We start from the raw sequence: 17,895 nt of genomic DNA on the forward strand, positions 1-17,895 counted from the left end.
GGCTGCGGCTGCAGGCAGGGAGGAGGTGAGCGGGGAAGCCCCGAGGAGGGCGGCGGTGCCTGGGGGGGAGCGGCCGGGCCGGCGGGAGGCACGGAGCGGGGAGGGTGCGGTGCCGTGTGGGAGCCGGGCGGGCGGGGCTTCCCGGAGCCGGGCGAGGGGCGGGCGCGTCGGGTCGGGGCCGGTGGCGAGGTGAGCCCGGAGTTGGGCGGGCGCCGCGCCGGTGCGGGGCGGGGGGGCGCCGCTCCGCTCCGCTCCGGGGCCGGGCGGCGGGGGGAGCCGCGCTGGGGGCTCGGCGGTGCTTCCACGTGCGGCGGTGGCGCGGTGAACGGTGTCCCCGCAGGATCCCAAAGCACGGAGGGCTGTGTCCCCTGGCATCCGGGGCTTTTGGTCGGCCACGTTGGTTCCCCGGGGCATGCCGGGAGGTGTAGTTTCTAGGGCCGTGGCTGCCGGACAAACCGCTTCCTTTTTTGCCTCCTCCTTTCCCAGCGTCACCTTCTGCGTCCCGGGAAGAAAATCCCGCGTGGGTGATTCCGCTCGGCGCTCAGGTAATCGCGTGTCTGGGGCTGCGGGAGCGGGGAGAAACCCTTGCCGGGTCAAGGACGCTCCAGGGGCGCCACATCAAAGCCAGAGGAAAGGCAAAGCCGCTGCCCGTGCAGAAAAGCCGATGACAAATTGCAGCTGAGAGAGCGCGCCGCGTTCCTGCAGTGCTCCCTTGGCAGTTTCGGCTGTTTGCCTTCCGGGCAAAAGAACAGACTTTCCTCTAGGAGAAATGAAGAGCTGCCTGTTCCCTTCTTTAGGGTCCGGTGTTTCTCTTCTGGTCGGTCGTGCTACTTTGATGGGCGAGCTGGAAATAGCCTGTTGTTTTGATACGCAGAACTAAATTGTTAGTAACATGCGGGGTCAGTAGAGTTCATTTTGGAGCACCTAGGTGCCAGTGGAAACGTAAGGAATGAAACGCGATGGAAACCGATCTTTAAACTTTAGTTTTCCTTGGTTTTTCTTTGCCATCAGAGCGTCGATGGCACGGTGGCCTGTGGCTCGGTGCACGTTCTGTTCCGTGGAGCCTTCGGTCTAGGACTTTGAAGTAACAAAGTTTGTCCTTCCAGAAAAGGGCTAGTCGCTCCTAGGATTGAGGTGTGGGCTTGGAGAGTCTCTTAAGCACGTGCCTAGAATTAAAGCCGAATTTCACTTCGTGTTGCTGCTGTTTGTCTTCACTTTCATTCCTTTCGCCACGGCTCCATCGTGAGCGGGAGCTCTGAATCATCCCTTTTTTTCAGTCTCGCACACGTTTTTTTACCCAAGGAGGTGCTACGTTTAGAAGTTAAGGAGTTTTCTCACAAACGCGTCGGTCGATGCAATTGCGTTGTGATTGTTAAAACCCCCAAAATAACACCGGTCTTACAGATCTGGCCTATTTCTTCTGAACACGGATTCGTCACGTGCAAATCGGGATACAGATCGTCTGCGCTTCCTGCTCTGTGGAGGACACTGTGCTGAGACAGGGGTGAGCTCCCAAAGGAAAAAAATACAAGGTCATGGGGGTTTTTTTGTTTGTATTTGGGGGCGGGGGGGGTGTATTTAAAAGAAAAAAAAAAAAAGAGTGGAATGTTGACTGGTGGCAGCCTGCAGAGCTCTTTTGCTGCCCGGCCTCTCCTTTTCCTCCCTTGAAGTCCTCTTTCGTGGCTGCAATTGTCGTTTGGAGAAGTTCGGAAGAGCAGTTCAGGGACTTGCCTGGGCCCGTGTGCTAGTAATACCAGGAAGGGAAACGCTTGAACCGGTAGCAAAGAAGTTGGCTCCAAGTAGAGGTTCTGAAGGAAGAACAACGATAACAGGAAGCAAATAGCAAGTTACCAAAAAATGGGCGCGTGTCAAACGCCTCCGAGTTTTATTGCCGAATGTTGTTTGGCAATATGTTCCAAAGGGCTATTTTTTCCTTCGCTCGGCTGTAGCCTTCGCAAGACTTCACAAAACCGGGCAGCTTGGGACTCCTCCCCAGCTTTATGCTACAGGTTTTTTTTCCTCTCTCAGCAGAGTGTCAGCTGCCGCCGTTTCACCGTGGTCGCCCTTTCTTCTGCCGTGAAAGCGCAAGACGGACGGAAAGGCTGCGTAGCGGTCTGCGAGCACAAGGTACGTCCGCGATGCGTGTCCGCGTTTTTCCTAAGGCGCTTGTAGCATGGACTTCAAAGTTAACATCAAGAATGCGCCAGCTCTCCTTCCTTCTGTAGTTTTTCTAGGAACTATTTTAACGCAGATCCTAAAAGGAAAAGGTGGTCTGCGCTGGAGCGTGTTCTGCCTGTGCAAAGCCGACTTCCCTCCATTTATTTTGCCTTCCTGAAAGCGCAATCTTCTGTTTCTGTGCGCTTACTAGGAAATGATATCGGGAAAATAGTTGCGTCCTAAAAGAGGAAAGACGCCGTTTGTAAGAGTTCAGGCGTTCAGAAGAAACAGGCTTTGTTTTCGTCATAAAAGCTGTGTGCTTTTTCAGTCAATAAGTTTTGAAAATATCTTAGAGTAGTACTTGAAAAGCTTACTGAGATATTAGCGTCCGCACTAAAAGCGATCCAGGTCCAAGGAGAGACGTGGACAAAAGAGGAGGAATCGGCCTCGAAAATTCGTGTGTGTGATTAAAAACGTTCAAAACTGTAAATACGGGTGTGAGGCATTGCAGTAGAGAAAAATCTCTCGCCTTTATATATATATATATATATATATATATAAAAATAATATTCATATGTATATATACAGAATTCATATATATATATAAAAAGAAGGATTTCCAAATACAAACCTATATCTGCTGTATTATATAAATGATTCAAAAATAATTTTCTGTCTTTTTCCGTTTTTTCCGTCTCCGTTTTAGTTCACCGATGCGGGTTTTTAAATCACTTCCTGATGTTCTTAATCGCCGCTTCCTTTAAGCACTCTCCTGTCTCCTTTTGTCCTCTTTGCTGCCTTTATTCCCCTGTATTTATGTTTTAATTCTTTCTTGTCTTTCCTTAGGGCCCTCGTTTTTTGAATTTTCCTTCTCCGTCCCTTTAGTTTGCTGTCCTGTTTTTTAATTTTCCCATTTATTTCCCTAATCCCTGTTGCTTTTTCAGTGTTCTATGTTGACTTGGGGTTTAGTTGGGTTTAATTGTTTCTTCTCTTCCCTTAGTGCCCTCGCTTTCTAAATTTTCCTTCTCCGAGGGAGCTCCCTGTCGCTATTGATTAAGTTTTTCCTTATTTCTTCCATCGCCCTTGCTGTTCAAAGCCTCCTGCTTTCGGCTGGCAGAGAGTTAAGGTTCTTCCTAGTAGCTGGCACAGTGCTGCGGTTTGGATTTAGGATGAGAACAATGTTGGTAACGCACTGACGTTTTTGTTTGTCGCTAAGTAGCGCTTAGACCGCTCAAGGACCTTTCAGCTTCCCGTGCTCTGCCCGGTGCGCCAGAAGCTGGGAGGCGCCACAGCCAGCTCAGCTGACCCGCACCGGCCGAAGCGCTGTTCCCTCCCGTGTGACGTCACGCTCGGTAGGAAAACGGGAGGTCGTTGGCCAGGAGTCAGCGATCGCTGCTCAGGGACGTGCTTGGCATCGGTCGGCAAGTGGTGAGCACCTGTAGAGTGAATCGCTTGCTTTGTATACTGTTATTGGTTTATTATTATTACTACTAGTACTATTACTACTATTCTGTTGTCTTTTCCTTCAATTGTTAAACTGTTCTTCCTTTAACCCACGAGTGTTCTGACTTCCACCCTTCCAATTTTCTCCCCCGTAGCGGCTGTGTGGTGCTTAGCTGCTGGCTGGGGTTAAACCACGACAAAAGCTTCTGTCTACTTGTATTCCGTTTGCCGTTTCCCTTTTTTAATTCTTCCTTGTCTCTATTAGTACCTTTGCTTTTTCAATTGTCTTCCTACGTCTCTCTTTTAGTTCACTGTCCCCGGTTTTCATTTTTTTCTCTTTGTTGCCCTAATTCCCGTCATTATTGAAGTTTTTTGCTTTTATCCCGTTCCCTGTCTTTAGTTTTCAAGGAGTTGTTCTCTTTCCTTAGGGTCCTCCCTTTTAACAGCCTCGGAGGGGGCGTAGCTTCCCGCTGAGGAGCGGCTGGAGGAGGCGAGGTGGTTGTCAGCCGGGTCGTCATTTAATAGTAAAGTATGAAATGGCATGTTGGTTAATCATTTCCCGTTTGGTTCTGTGGGAGCTGTGCTGGCTGCCTTGAGAATCGGCCGAGAAGTTGAGGTGAGCTGGGTGGTAGAGGGGAGGCACACGGGGCTGGCTATTTCACCCGAGCGCCACGGGAACTTTGTGTCTCCTGGCATCCTAGGTGCACCGAGCGACAGCCGCAGCATCTTTCTTGAGAACAGGCGTGGAGCAGGGGAGCAGAGCGGTGCGGTGCTTTTGAGGAGGAGGGTGTCGCAGAAGCGGTTGGCAGTAACCAGACCGATGCTGAATACCAGCACTGTGTTTTAGTTTGTTAGTGTGCTGTGGGTTTTTGGGTTGGGAGGTTTTGGGTTTTTTTGTTTTTTGTTTTTCGGTTTTTTTTTTAGATAATGAAGAGGAACTGAGCGAGTGCAGGAATGTTCTAGTTAGGTGTGTGGTGGTTTTCTTTTTTTCTTTTTTGAGGGTGGATTCAGATCCCTGGCCCTCTGAAAGCTCAGTTGCGGGGTGAGGGCTGAGGAGGTATCAAGGATAGGAATTGCAGGGAGGGGTTATAAAGTTGGTGTCAGGGAGAGGCCTGTCCAGGAGCAGTCTCCTTTGGGAAGGGAAAAGGACCGGGTTACTGTTCTTAGCACGCTGCTGACGTTGGCTGGGCAGGGCGGTTCCATCCTGTGTCTGTGTGTTCTGCTTTTGCGTAGTCTGTCTTCTGTGTCTCGTACCCTGGTTTTCTCGGGTCTTGATGTTTCCGTAGCTCTTGGTGATCATGGGGCCCCTCGGTAAGCCTCCCGAGGGTCTCGAACGCGTCGCCTCATCGGCATGGCGTTTCTTGAGCCCTGCTTATCTTGCCGTCGTAGCTTAAAGCGCGGACGTGTCCGGGAAGCGTCGCGTTACAGATGTTTCTGAGGGATCGTCTGTTGTGTGCTTTTTCAGTCAGTAAGTTTTGAAAATATCTTACAGTAGTACTTGAAAAGCTTGCTGAGATACTGGCACCCATACTAAAAGCGATCCAGGTCCAAGGAGAGACGTGGACAAAAGAGGAGGAATCGGCGTCGCTTTCCCGGGAAGCATTGCCAGCCTTGTAAGTAGCGACAGCAAGTCCTGACGTGGTTTCGGTGAGTTACTGCTTCGGCAGCGTCCTTTTTCCTTAACCTACAGCGTGTGGTTTCTTACTTCAGTTGGAAAGAGATTTTCCAGAATGGAAGTCTTTCTCATTCAAAGAAGTTGTGTTTTATGAACTCCCCATCAGAGTGGGGATCTTCAGAGATGATGCGCTTGGCAGTAGAAGTCAGCAGCAGCGAGACTTTCCGCTCTCTTAAAAAAAGAAAAAGAAAAAAAAAAAAAAAAAAGAGAGAGAGAGAAAGAAAAGTCCGTTTGCTTCCAAAGAGCCGAGCACAGCACGTCTTCCGGAAGTTGATGGCATCGCTGGTTCTCAGTTGCAACAGCCGAGATGTCATCAACACGCGTTCCTCTGCGTGCTTCGGTGCAGCCAAAAGCGTTAGCAAATCTGCCGGTCCTTTCTGGTAGCCTTAGGCATTGCAGCCCCGGGGATTGGATTCCGCCCGCAAAGTAAAACCGTATGAGGGATCTCTTCTCTCACTGATTTTTCTACCCTAGATGTAACTTTAGGAAAAAAAAAAAAAGTTAAAATTGTCTATACAAACTGCCTTGCATTGTTTCAACTGCAACTGCCAACTAGCTGTGGCGTTGTTTCAACTTTAACTGCCAACTAGCTGTGGCGTGCAATTGCTTAGGTGTATTTGAGCCATTAGGTATTCGTTCTAAACGTTGACCAGGAGAGGCAACTGAACGTTACGGGTTTTCCCCCCCCGCGCTCGTTTGACGGGGTGCTCTGAAGTACTTTTCTTTCTGTCTGGCTTTCAAGGGTGCGTTTCCCTGGCAGTTCAGTAGCATCTCTCTCGGGCAGCGCGGCTGGCCAGATGTCGCTCCTAATGACGTAAGGCGCAAAAAACCCCTGGTCAAATGATAACTGCGTATCTTGGAGACAGATAATCTGCTGGTATCGATTCACAGCTGTGCAAGTTAAATTAACGCAAAAGGACAATCCAGCCCTTCTCCAGTAGAAGTATTTTTATTGGATGTCTGTAAGCACACGCACAGCTTTTTTAGTAGGAAGCGAATTGCTGCGATTTGTCCTCTGGTTTTCCTTTTACCCTCGAAAGCGTTACGCTTCGCTTCCAGCTTTATCGACCGAGCCAGCAAGATGCGCAGGAGCGCGAGGACCGTAGCTGTTGCGGCGGATCTGTAAGCGTAGATTCTGATTGCGGTACGCCCTTGTCCTGCAGCCTCGCAGGGTTGTCTCCCTGCAGCCGTGCCGTAAGGAAGGGGTGAGACGTTTTCCAACACCGGCAAGAGCGCGTACTTTTACGCGAAGAACGTGTTCGGAATCGTACCGGTTAGTCTTAATGCTGATTGGAAGCGTTCAGGTCGCTCTAGCTTTTAAAGGACGTCTTGTGTTTTGAGCTGACCTGCTTACCTCGAATCCTCCTTGAGCTCAACTGCTCTCCTCTCCCTTGCTCTGACTGAATTCCTCTACTCGCTGCTGTGCTATTTTTTTCACATGCGGAAATATTGCTTGGGATTTTTGTTTTTCAGGTGTCTCGTTGCAGGCATCTCGTGATGCTCGCTAGGTCCCCCCCGGCCCAGGTTGGCCTGCCGGTCGTGAAGCGTCCCGAGGGTAAGGGGCCGGCCCCGTGCCTGGAGGCTCCTGGCTCTGTCTCCGGCGGGTGCCCCGCGGGTGCGTCAGCGAGGGCTGTCTGGTGGGGAGAGTGCCGGGCCAAGAGGGAGCGGGGAGGTTCGCTGCCCCAGGGAGCCCGTCCCAGCGCGGGAACGGAGGGGGAGCACGGCAGAGCAGAGCCTGAGCGAGAGGTGCGTCACCGTCCCCTGGCAGGCTCCCCCCGCGGCGTGGGGCAGCCGCCGGCTTGCGGGACAGGGGCTGGGGGGGCTGCAACCGTTTGGGGGGGCTGCCCCCATTTTATTTCTCTGGCGGAGCTCCCCTTTTCGGGGGGCGCCTACATATGTAAACGGCATTATTAAAGTAGCGAGCTGCCGGTCGGGGCTGTTTTCCTTGTTTTGTGCCTTTTTTGGGGGGGTGATGAAAAAGTGTTGGAGGGGCCTGGGGGGTGATGATGTCATTTGGGGCACCCCAACGTCCCTGGGGGCGGGGGGTGTGATGATGAAACAGAGGAGCAGGTGAGTGGGGGATGAAGGTGTCACAGGGAGGTTCCCCCCCAGAGGAGGGGGGGTCACAGCCCCAAAATGCCTGAAAACTCGTGTGTGTGTGTGTGTGTGTGTGTGTGTGTGTAATTAAAATTGTTAAAAACTGGAAATACGGGTGCGAGGCATTGCAGTAGAGGAAAATCTCTCGCCTTTATATATATATATATTGAAAAATAATATTCATTTCTATATATATAGAGAGAGAAAAGGATTTCAAAATACAAACCTGTACCTGCTACGTTCTAGAAATTATTAAAAAATCTAAATGGAGATAGATAGGGTTTTAAAATAAAAAAGAACTTGTCTATATGTGAAGAAATAAAGGAGTTTAAAACGCAAAAAGAGATGATGTAGATGAAGGAATTGAAAACAGAAGAAAGTCTGGATAGGTAGAGGTATCTACGCTTACCGTGTGTCACCGAGTAAGCCAAAGTAGGTCGTCTGTGTAATGGAAGTAAAGGTTCTATGGAAGTGTAAACAGATAACTAAGTCTAAATAGACAGAATTGTAAGTAGATACCGAAGTCTAAGATACCAAAGTGTCAAAATATCCAAGTCCAAGAGCAAAATATCCAAGAGCAACACGGTTTGGGGCTCCCAGGAAAGCCGAATCCGCCTGGATTTGTGCAGCTGGAAAGCAAGCGCGCGCGCACACACCCACACCCCCACCCCCCCCCCCCCCTACATTTTAACGCAGAAAACCAAAAATGACCCATTGTTATGATGTGGAAAAGCGCCGGAAAACCCCAGAACTGAATAGTTTTGAAAAGCAGAAACCCCCAAGTTTTGTATGATGTAAAAGAAAAAACAAAAAAGAACAACAACAAAAAAACAAGCCAACAAACCAAAAAACCCAAACGCAAAACCCGCACCAATTTGGGCCAAATTTGGGGTGAACCGCTGGCAGTTTGAGGGGCATTGCTGGGGATTATCTGGCGTGGATTCCTTCTCCGGAGCGGACTATCCGTTGCGGCTTATCCCAGGTGAGTTATCTGCTGTGGATTATGCCGGGCGGACCCCCTGGTGCAGGTCATCCCCACCCGTGTCCCCCCGTGCACCTTTCTACCCACACACAGCCGCTGTCCGTCCGTGTCCGTCTCCGCCCCCGCGTCCTCCTCTGCCTGTCTCTGCGCCCTCCCAAGTGCTCTCCACCCAAACGTCCCCCCACACAAGGTTTTTCCCCCCGTGCGGGTTTTTTTTTTCCCCGTGACGTGCCCCCCGCGTCCCCTGCCCTCCGGTCTCGTGCCCCCGCTCCCCTGCTCCCCCCTCCCATAGCTCCTTTGCTTCTGGACCCCCAGCTCCGCACGGGACACGGGCAGCCTGGGGAGCTTTGCCCCGAGCCATTCCTTTCCCCTCTGGGCAGCAGCGGTTCTGCCGCTGCTACAGGCAGGCGCTTTCTGGACGGGCGAGGGGCTGGGACGACCGGAGGCTGCTGCACGCTCCAGTCCGACTGAGACGCTGTTCCCGGGGGACCTGGCGCAGGGAAAGGCGAGGGACTCTCCGCGCTGCCGGTGACTCTTCAGAAGGGAACCGCGCTCTGGTTTTAGCGGCAGAAGGTGTCGGTCAGGCAGCCGCGTAGCACCGTGCTGAGCGATGTGGCAGGCGCCTGGCTTGGTGGAGTCCAGGCGTGTTTCTCGCCTCGCAGTCTCGATGCCCAACCAAGCAGGGGGTTCAGGTTCCCAAAGCCTTTGGGCGTGGGAGCAAGATGACAGCTAGGTGTCTAGCAGCACAGGATTTCAGCCGTGTTGCTTGCTGCAAATGGCTTGCAGGCCAGGAGATGTGGAGAGGGGTCTGAAATGAAGAAAGGGAGCGTGGAAGCGATTGTTTTAAGGCGGCAAATGAAGCAGCCGAAGGAGGCGAGCGGCCCCTCCAGCCTCCCGAGTCTCGCGCGCTGCAGGCGGCCAAGCGCGGGCGCCGCGCGTGCTGGCGGGAGCGGCAGGGAGCGCGGAGCTGCGCTGCCGTCCAGAGCAGCGAGGGAACTGGCAGGGCTCTACGGCCGTCTGGTGCGGCCAGCTGAGGGGCCGCCGTGCCCCTTTGCTTTCCCTGTTTCACGTCTCGTTCCTTTGCACGCTGCAGGGCAGGGCGGTAAGTAACATGGCGCAGCGTCTTGTTTAAGCGGCAAGCCCTGCGCGGGAAGCCCGGTGCGTGTGCAGGATGAGCAGAGGGCGGGCACCGCAGCAGAGCCCGAGGGGCGCCAGCGTATCGCTCGCTCGCAGATCGCGCGCTTGCCCGTGGTCTGCTCGCATGCACCGCTTCCTGATAATCGTAGGTAGCTGCCCCTCTGACGCAAAGCAGCTTTCAGTGCCTTGAGGATGCCATCGGTGTCGCTTTTATTTTCTTTTTTTTTCTTTTTTTTTTTTTTTACTAAAATCTCTCCAGGGTCTGTTGACTCGCTGGTGTCACTCTCCCACCCCTGATGCCACATGCAGATGAATCCAGCACTCCCGGGGGCTTACTCTGGGGGCAAAAAAGCCGAGGCGAGGCAAAGGTATTGACCCAGGTTCCCTGTGCTGCGTCCCCCGGCTGGGTGCTGGGGTGGGGGGCGCGGAGAGAAAGGGCCAGCAGCCGCTGCAAGCTGTCAAGTGCAGAGGACTGAAATGCTCGAGCCGCTTGGGTGCTTTTTGGTGGCGAGGCGGTGGCTGTGGCTGCGTGGGCTGTGAGCGGGAGCAGGGGCAGAGAAGGACGAGGCTTGTGACACCCCCCGCCCCCCCGTAAGGCGGCGGCGGCGGCGGCGGCGGCTGCGGGCGGCCCCAGGCGGGCCGGGGGGCGAGTCCTTTCTCCCCGCGGGGCGCGGTCGGAGCGCCGGGCTTGGTGTGGTGCTGCCGCCTGGCGGCCAAAAGCGGGTACTGCAGGGCGGGAGCCGCGCAGGGGCGGTGGCGTCCCCGTGGTCGCCGGTGCCGGTGGCCGGTAACGGGCATGCGACAGCGCGGTGGCCGCGGGGTGCTGCCGCCGCAGCCGTTGCTGCCTCCCGGTAAGGAAGCGCCGCTCTCGCCGCACGGGAGGCGCTTGCCGCTGCTAGCACTGCCGCGTCCGCCTCCGCTGCAGCCCCGCCCCGCGGCGTCCGCCTCCGCTGCAGCCCCGCCCCGCCGAATGCCCCGGTCCTGGTGTGGAGCGGCCCCGCCCCTAGCGCCGGGCCCCGCCCCTGGATGCCCCCGGGCAGGGGAAGGGCACCACCCCTAGCGACAGGCCCCGCCCCTGGAGACCACGCCTGCGCACTGTGTTGGGGTGGAGCTTAGCCGCGGGGGGGCGGAGCCTAGCGGTGGTAAGGCGGAGCTTTGCCGTGCGAGGGCGGAGCTTCACTGGCGCATGCGTGCTGTCTCGGGGGCGGAGCCTTGCCGAGGGGGGGCGGCGCTTTGCTCTGAAGGGCGGGGCTTTGCCGCGGGTGGGCGGAGCTTGCCGTGTGAGGGCGGAGCTTAACCGGCGCATGCGTGCTGTCTCGGGGGCGGAGCCTTGCCGGGGGGGCGGCGCTTTGCTCTGAAGGGCGGGGCTTTGCCGCGGGTGGGCGGAGCTTGCCGTGTGAGGGCGGAGCTTAACCGGCGCATGCGCGCTGTCTTGGGGCGGAGTTTTGCCGTGGGGGCGGAGCTTTGATGTGAAAGGCGGAGCTTTGCCGCGCATGCGCGCTGCCTCGGGGGCGGAGCTTTGACGCGGGGGGGCGGAGCCTTGCCAGGTGAGGGCGGAGCTTTGCCGGGTGAGGGCGGAGCTTGACCAGCGCATGCGCGATGCGTCGGGGGCGGAGCCTTGCCGCGGGGGGGGCGGAGCTTTGCCGGGTGAGGGCGGAGCTTTGCCGGGTGAGGGCGGAGCTTGACCAGGGCATGCGCGATGCGTCGGGGGCGGAGCCTTGCCGCGGGGGGGCGGAGCTTTGCCGTGGGAGGGCGGAGGTTTGCTGTGAAGGGCGGAGCTTTGTCTGCGCATGCGCGCTGTCTCAGGGGCGGAGCTTTGCTGCGGGGGGGCGGAGCTTTGCCGTGGGAGGGCGGAGGTTTGCTGTGAAGGGCGGAGCTTTGTCTGCGCATGCGCGCTGTCTCAGGGGCGGAGCTTTGCCATGGGAGGGTGGAGCTTTGCCGAGGGGGCGGAGCTTCACCGGCGCATGCGTGCTGTGTGCAGGGCAGAGCTTGGCTGCAGAGGGCGGGGTTTTCCGCTGGGAGGGCGGAGCTTCGCCAGCGCCTGCGAGGTGCATCGGGGGCGGGCATCGCGCCGTGGGTGGAGCTTCCCCCCGCGGAGGGGCCAGCGGGAGCCCGGCTGCGGCTGCAGGCAGGGAGGAGGTGAGCGGGGAAAGTCCCGAGAAGGGCGGCGGTGCCTGGGGGGGGAGCGGCCGGGCCGGCGGGAGGCACGGAGCGGGGAGGGTGCGGTGCCGTGTGGGAGCCGGGCGGGTGGGGCTTCCCGGGGCCGGGCGGCGGGGGGGCGCCGCGCCGCTCCGGGGCCGGGCGGCGGGGGGCGCCGCGCCGAGCTGAGCCGCGCTGGTTCGATGCTGGGCGGGCGCCGCGCCGGTGCGGGCCGGGCGGCGGGGCAGCGCCGAGCCGCGCCGGGGCCGGGCGGCGGGGCAGCGCCGAGCCGCGCCGGGGCCGGGCGGCGGGGAGCGCCGCGCCGCTCCGGGGCCGGGCGGCGGGGGGGCGCCGAGCCGCGCCGCTCCGGGGCCGGGCGGCGGCGGGGGGCGCCGCGCCGAGCCGCGCCGCTCCGGGGCCGGGCGGCGGGGGGGGCGCCGCGCCGAGCCGCGCCGCTCCGGGGCCGGGCGGCGGGGGGGGCGCCGCGCCGAGCCGCGCCGCTCCGGGGCCGGGCGGCGGGGGGCGCCGCGCCGCGTCGGCGCCGGGCGGGGGCGGGCAGCCGGAGGTGTTGGCGGGGGCTGCCCGGAGCCGCGCTGGGGGCTCGGCGGGGCTTCCACGTGCGGCGGCGGCGGGGGGAACGGTGTCCCCGCAGGGTCCCAAAGCACGGAGGGTTGCGTCTCGCGGCATCCGGGGCTTTTGGTCGGTCACGTTGGTTCCCCGGGGCATGCCGGGAGGTGTAGTTTCTAGGGCCGTGGCTGCCGGGCAAACCGCTTCCTTTTTTGCCTCCTCCTTTCCCTTGCCTGTGGGGGAGCGGCGGGCCGGCGGGAGGCACGGAGCGGGGAGGGTTCGGTGCCGTGTGGGAGCCGGGCGGGCGGGGCTTCCCGGAGCCGGGCGAGGGGGGGGCGCGTCGGGTCGGGGCCGGTGGCGAGGTGAGCCCGGAGTTGGGCGGGCGCCGCGCCGGTGCGGGGCGGGGGGGCCCCGCGCCGAGCCGCGCCGCGCCGCTCCGCTCCGGGGCCGGGCGGCGGGGGGGAGCCGCGCTGGGGGCTCGGCGGGGCTTCCACGTGCGGCGGTGGCGCGGTGAACGGTGTCCCCGCAGGATCCCAAAGCACGGAGGGCTGCGTCCCCTGGCATCCGGGGCTTTTGGTCGGCCACGTTGGTTCCCCGGGGCATGCCGGGAGGTGTAGTTTCTAGGGCCGTGGCTGCCGGACAAACCGCTTCCTTTTTTGCCTCCTCCTTTCCCAGCGTCACCTTCTGCGTCCCGGGAAGAAAATCCCGCGTGGGTGATTCCGCTCGGCGCTCAGGTAATCGCGTGTCTGGGGCTGCGGGAGCGGGGAGAAACCCTTGCCGGGTCAAGGACGCTCCAGGGGCGCCACATCAAAGCCAGAGGAAAGGCAAAGCCGCTGCCCGTGCAGAAAAGCCGATGACAAATTGCAGCTGAGAGAGCGCGCCGCGTTCCTGCAGTGCTCCCTTGGCAGTTTCGGCTGTTTGCCTTCCGGGCAAAAGAACAGACTTTCCTCTAGGAGAAATGAAGAGCTGCCTGTTCCCTTCTTTAGGGTCCGGTGTTTCTCTTCTGGTCGGTCGTGCTACTTTGATGGGCGAGCTGGAACTAGCCTGTTGTTTTGATACGCAGAACTAAATTGTTAGTAACATGCGGTGTCAGTAGAGTTCATTTTGGAGCACCTAGGTGCCAGTGGAAACGTAAGGAATGAAACGCGATGGAAACCGTTCTTTAAACTTTAGTTTTCCTTGGTTTTTCTTTGCCATCAGAGCGTCGATGGCACGGTGGCCTGTGGCTCGGTGCACGTTCTGTTCCGTGGAGCCTTCGGTCTAGGACTTTGAAGTAACAAAGTTTGTCCTTCCAGAAAAGGGCTAGTCGCTCCTAGGATTGAGGTGTGGGCTTGGAGAGTCTCTTAAGCACGTGCTCAGAATTAAAGCCGAATTTCACTTCGTGTTGCTGCTGTTTGTCTTCACTTTCATTCCTGCCCGCACGGCTCCATTGTAAGCGGGAGCTCTGAATCATCCCTTTTTTTCAATCTCGCTCACGTTTTTTTACCCAAGGAGGTGCTACGTTTAGAAGTTAAGGAGTTTTCTCACAAACGCGTCGGTCGATGCAATTGCGTTGTGATTGTTAAAACCCCCAAAATAACACCGGTCTTACAGATCTGGCCTATTTCTTCTGAACACGGGTTCGTCGCGTGCAAATCGGGATGCAGATCGTCTGCGCTTCCTGCTCTGTGGAGGACACTGTGCTGAGACAGGGGTGAGCTCCCAAAGGAAAAAAAAATACAAGGTCATGGGGTTTTTTTGTTTGTATTTGGGGGCGGGGGGGTGGATTTAAAAGAAAAAAAAGAAAAAAAAAAAGAGTGGAATGTTGACTGGTGGCAGCCTGCAGAGCTCTTTTGCTGCCCGGCCTCTCCTTTTCCTCTCTTGAAGTCCTCTTTCGTGGCTGTAATTGTCGTTTGGAGAAGTTCGGAAGAGCAGTTCAGGGACTTGCCTGGGCCCGTGTGCTAGTAATACCAGGAAGGGAAACGCTTGAACGGATAGCAAAGAAGTTGGCTCCAAGTAGAGGTTCTGAAGGAAGAACAACGATAACAGGAAGCAAATAGCAAGTTACCAAAAAATGGGCGCGTGTCAAACGCCTCCGAGTTTTATTGCCGAGTGTTGTTTGGCACTATGTTCCAAACGGCTATTTTTTCCTTCGCTCGGCTGTAGCCTTCGCAAGACTTCACAAAACCGGGCAGCGTGGGACTCCTCCCCAGCTTTATGCTACAGGTTTTTTTTCCTCTCTCAGCAGAGTGTCAGCTGCCGCCGTTTCACCGTGGTCGCCCTTTCTTCTGCCGTGAAAGCGCAAGACGGACGGAAAGGCAGCGTAGCGGTCTGCGAGTACAAGGTACGTCCGCGATGCGTGTCCGCGTTTTTCCTAAGGCGCTTGTAGCATGGACTTCAAAGTTAACGTCAAGAATGCGCCAGCTCTCCTTCCTTCTGTAGTTTTTCTAGGAACTATTTTAACGCAGATCCTAAAAGGAAAAGAAGGTCTGCGCTGGAGCGTGTTCTGCCTGTGCAAAGCCGACTTCCCTCCGTTTATTTTGCCTTCCTGAAAGCGCAATCTTCTGTTTCTGTGCGCTTACTAGGAAATGATATCGGGAAAATAGTTGCGTCCTAAAAGAGGAAAGACGCCGTTTGTAAGAGTTCAGGCGTTCAGAAGAAACAGGCTTTGTTTTCGTCATAGAAGCTGTGTGCTTTTTCAGTCAATAAGTTTTGAAAATATCTTAGAGTAGTCCTTGAAAAGCTTACTGAGATACTAGCGTCCGTACTAAAAGCGATCCAGGTCCAAGGAGAGACGTGGACAAAAGAGGAGGAATCGGCCTCGAAAATTCGTGTGTGTGATTAAAAACGTTCAAAACTGTAAATACGGGTGTGAGGCATTGCAGTAGAGAAAAATCTCTCGCCTTTATATATATATATATATATATATATATATATTGAAAAATAATATTCATATGTATATATACAGAATTCATATATATATATAAAAAGAAGGATTTCCAAATACAAACCTATATCTGCTGTATTATATAAATGATTCAAAAATAATTTTCTGTCTTTTTCCGTTTTTTCCGTCTCCGTTTTAGTTCACCGAGGCGGGCTTTTAAATCACTTCCTGATGTTCTTAATCGCCGCTTCCTTTAAGCACTCTCCTGTCTCCTGTTGCCCCCTTTCCTTAGGGCCCTCGTTTTTTGAATTTTTCTTCTCCGTCCCTTTAGTTCGCTGTCCTGTTTTTTAATTTTCCCAATTATTTCTTGTCTTTCCTTAGTGCCCTTGCTTTTTAAAATTTTGTTTCTGCATCTCTGTTTTAGTGCACTGTCCCTAATGCTGATTGCTTTTTAAGTTTTCTTTCTATGCCTCCTTTTATTCCGTTCACTGTCTTTATTTTGAATGATTTCTTGTCTTTCCTTAGCACTGTCGCTTTTAAAAATTTCTGTCTATGTCTGCATTGTAGTTCAATGTTGCTACTTTGTACTGCTTTCCTCTCTTAATCCTTTGCCTTTTAAAATTTCTACTTGCATCTTGTTTGCTGTCATTGATTTTTAATTATTCTTTCTTGTTTTTCCTTAGTGCCATCACTTTTTAAATCTTCTTTTCCATCTCCATTTTAGTTCACCAATGGGATTTTAAAATTTTTTCCTTATTTCCTTAATCACCATTGCTTTTAAAAGTTTGTCTGTTTTTATACCATTTCCTGTCTTTATTTTGATGTATTTATCTTTAATTATTTTTTTGTCTTTCCTTAGTGCCCTACCTTTTAAAATTTTCTTTCCACAGCTCTCTCTTAGTTTGTTTTCTTTTTCTTTTAGTTTTCTTTCTATGCCTACTTTTGTCCTGTTCACTGTCTTTATTATTTAATGATTTCTTGTCTTTCCTTAGTGCCTTTGCTTTTTAAAATGTCTATTTATGTCTGTGTTGTAGTTAGCTGTCACTATTTTTTAGTGCTTTCCTTTCTTAATCTTAATATTTGGGTTTTCCTTTTTTCCTTTCTTAATCTTGATCATTGGTTTTTAAAATTTTCTACTTTTATCTCCTTTGCTGTCATGAGATGTTAATTATTTTTTCTTGTTTTTCATTACTGCCATTGCTTTTACAATTTTTTAATCCTACATCTCTCTTTTAGTTCACAGTTTCGATTAATTTTTTTCCTTATTTTCCTTATAGTTTGCCATCGCCGTTTTTTCATTTGCTCAATATGGCTTTAATCTCCATTGCTTTTAAATTTTCTGTCTCCTTTTATCCCCTTTGCTGTCTTTATTGTGCTCTAGTTAATTATTTCTTGTCTTTCCTTAGGGCCCTCCCGTTTTAAATTTTCTTGCTCTGCCTTTAGTTGGCTGTCCCTAGTTTTTAGTTCCCTCCCCTTCTCTTCCCTAATGCTCATGGCTTTGCAAATTTTCTTTCTCTGCCCACTTTTCTCCTGTTCACCATCTGTAGTTTTGAATGATTTCTTGTATTTCCTTAGTGCGTTTTTTTTTTTTTATTTCTGCATTGTAGTTCACTGCTGCTATTTTTTAGTTCTTTCCTTTCGCCGTCCTTTGGCTTTTAAAATGTTCTACTTTTATCCCGTTTGCTGCTGTTAGTTTTTGATTGTCCTTTCTTGTCTTTCCTTAGTGCTATCGCTTTTTAGATTTTCTTTCATCATCTCCATTGTAGTTCAGTGATGCTATTTTTGAATGTTATCCTTATTTCCTTAATCACAGTTTCTTTTAAAGTTTTCTGTCTCCTTTTGTTCCAGTAGCTGTCATTATTTCCCTGTATTTATGTTTCAATTATTTCTTGTCTTTCCATAGTGCCCTCACTTTTTAAATTTTCCTTCTCCATCTCTTTAAGTTCACTGCCACTATTTTTTAATTTTTCCATTTATTTCTCTAATCCCCGTTACTTTTTAAAATTTTCTTTTATGCCGTTCCCAGTCTTTATTATGCTGTTCTTTTAATTACTTCTTGCCTTTCTTTAATTCCTTTGCTTTTTAGATGTTCTATTTTAATCTGTTCTAGCCTGCTGTCTCTATGTTTTAATTTTTCCCTTATCGCCCCCTTTGAAAATGTTCTTTCTATGCTTACTTTTCTTACTTTTGATGCCTTTATTTTTTAATTATTTCTTTTCTTTCTACATCTCGGTTTTAGTTCAGTCCCTATTTTTAAATTTTTCTATTTTATTTCCCTAATCCCCCTTGCTTTTCAGATTTTTCTACTTTTACCTCGTTCACTGTCTTTATGTTGCTGTCTTGTCTTTTAATAATTTCTTGTCTTTGGTTAGTGCCCTTGCTTTTTAGAGTTTCTTTCTGCATTTATTTTAGTTCACTGTCCCTATTTCCTAATTTTTCCCTTTGTTTCCCTAATTCCCCTCTGCTTATTAAATCTTCTTTCTATGCCTACTTTTATTACCTTTGAATTTTTTTAATAATTTCTTGTCTTAGTGCCGTCACTTTAAAGATTTTATTTTTACATCTCTGTTTTAGTTTGCTCTCCTTATCTCATAATTTTTCCTTGATTTCCCTAATCCCTGTCGCTTTTAAAATTGTCTACGTTTATTCCCTTTGCAGTCTTTATTTTGCTGTCTTTTCTTTTCATAATTTCTTGTCTGTCCTTAGTGCCCTCGCTTTTTCCATGTTCTTTCTCCATCTCTGAGTTTGCTGTCCCTATTTTTCAATTTTTCCCCTTTATTCCCCTAGCTCCCCTCTGCTTATTAAATGTTCTTTCTATGCCCACTTTTATTC

The 17,895-nt window shown here is 52.9% G+C and overlaps 1 long non-coding RNA gene across 2 annotated transcripts; it reads left to right on the forward strand.

The window, feature by feature from the left end:
* The first annotated feature begins 402 nt into the window (after window positions 1-402).
* Window positions 403-5,891, forward strand: LOC148050356 (uncharacterized). Of its 2 annotated transcripts, none has more exons than XR_015701361.1 (3): window positions 403-1,504; window positions 2,032-2,127; window positions 2,226-5,891. It is a non-coding gene; the product is annotated as an uncharacterized LOC148050356 (long non-coding RNA). The 2 variants fall into 2 exon arrangements; XR_015701360.1 differs by having other exon boundaries at window positions 403-545; window positions 1,405-1,504; window positions 2,032-5,891.
* Window positions 5,892-17,895: the final 12,004 nt, after the last annotated feature.

This window comes from Nipponia nippon, unplaced genomic scaffold (assembly GCF_047370975.1).
Source record: "Nipponia nippon isolate SJK-2023a ecotype South Korea unplaced genomic scaffold, ASM4737097v1 scaffold_9, whole genome shotgun sequence".
Taxonomy (NCBI): Eukaryota; Metazoa; Chordata; class Aves; order Pelecaniformes; family Threskiornithidae; genus Nipponia; species Nipponia nippon.